Genomic DNA, 1255 nt, shown 5'->3' with positions numbered 1-1255 from the left:
TTTTTTTTTTTTTTTTTTAATATATTTTTGTCCCCACCCCACTGCCAGCTTAAAATATTTTTTTTTCTCCCCAGTTTAACCACTATTTATTATTTTCTGCCTCAAAATTTTGTTTTCCATACTTTTTTTTCACCCTGATGCTTTTGGTTGCAGTACACATCCAAACTGATGGTGCTATTTGTGGAATGAACCATGTAAAAGATGACAATGTTCTCAATCCCACAAAATTGAAAGAATAACCTCCTCTCAGTGAAGTACAGCTTTGGAGGTTGTTTGCGGTGGTTCGCTGTGCTCCCCCCATCGTAATGTTCGTTTGCACTTTGATATAGACAATCTGTTTTGGTGCCCTGTCAGCATTCTTGTGAAGAAAAAAAAAATAGTTACAGATGATTCATTTGATGTGAGACCAAAAGGGAGCCTGTTGACAAAAACAAATTAATGCAGATGGTTTTCAATAGTTAGATTGGTTATTTGGAAAATGTTATCATCCTGGCTATATAAGGTGGTTTGTCTTCTTTAACTCCTTCACTGTTAATCTCTTCTCTGTCACTGTTATCTCAGTCGGCCTGCCAGAGCAAGGTGTGTCTTCAATGAAAAGATTTCCTGATCAAAATCTTGTAAAGCACATCTGGTGCACATGTTCTGTAAGACCATCCTCTCCACACACATACACAGAGAGGACATACTTTCCTACAAGTTTTTACTGCTTTCTTGTCTTTCTTGAAATAAGGAAACCTGGACTAATCTAGAATGTTTGTTTTTTGCCTCCCCATTTTCAGGATGATCCCAAACACACAAATTGCAGCCTGTCTTGCAAAAAGTTCACATCACTGTTAGTGTGTGAGGTATCTAATGAGTAGGCACATGTGAAAGAAAAACAGGAACAAAATTGAGCCATTCCAATATTTTCAGCTTTCTTTTGTTGTAATGTTGACTATTGCACTGGCACAGCAGATACCACATGCAGTGGTTCTGATGGTATGGGATACCGTTGTATTTTGTGCTTTGGTTTTGTACCATTTTTTATATTCAAAATATCACAATTAGCTGTCATTTTTTGATGGCACAGGGCCAGCTAGTTGCTGAGCCAATCAACAATTTCTTCCAGAATAATCCAGTCTCATCTACGTCGAATATTTGCTTGGGAAGAATCCCGTTTTTGTTGATCTTCAATGTTGCAGGAAATTCCACTGCTGCATGTTCAACTGATGCACTTTCACTTTGCTTCTTAAGGAAGTGATAACTTCTCTGGTTT

Source organism: Octopus bimaculoides, chromosome 12 (assembly GCF_001194135.2).
Source record: "Octopus bimaculoides isolate UCB-OBI-ISO-001 chromosome 12, ASM119413v2, whole genome shotgun sequence".
NCBI lineage: Eukaryota > Metazoa > Mollusca > Cephalopoda > Octopoda > Octopodidae > Octopus > Octopus bimaculoides.
This window is presented reverse-complemented; position numbering follows the sequence as displayed.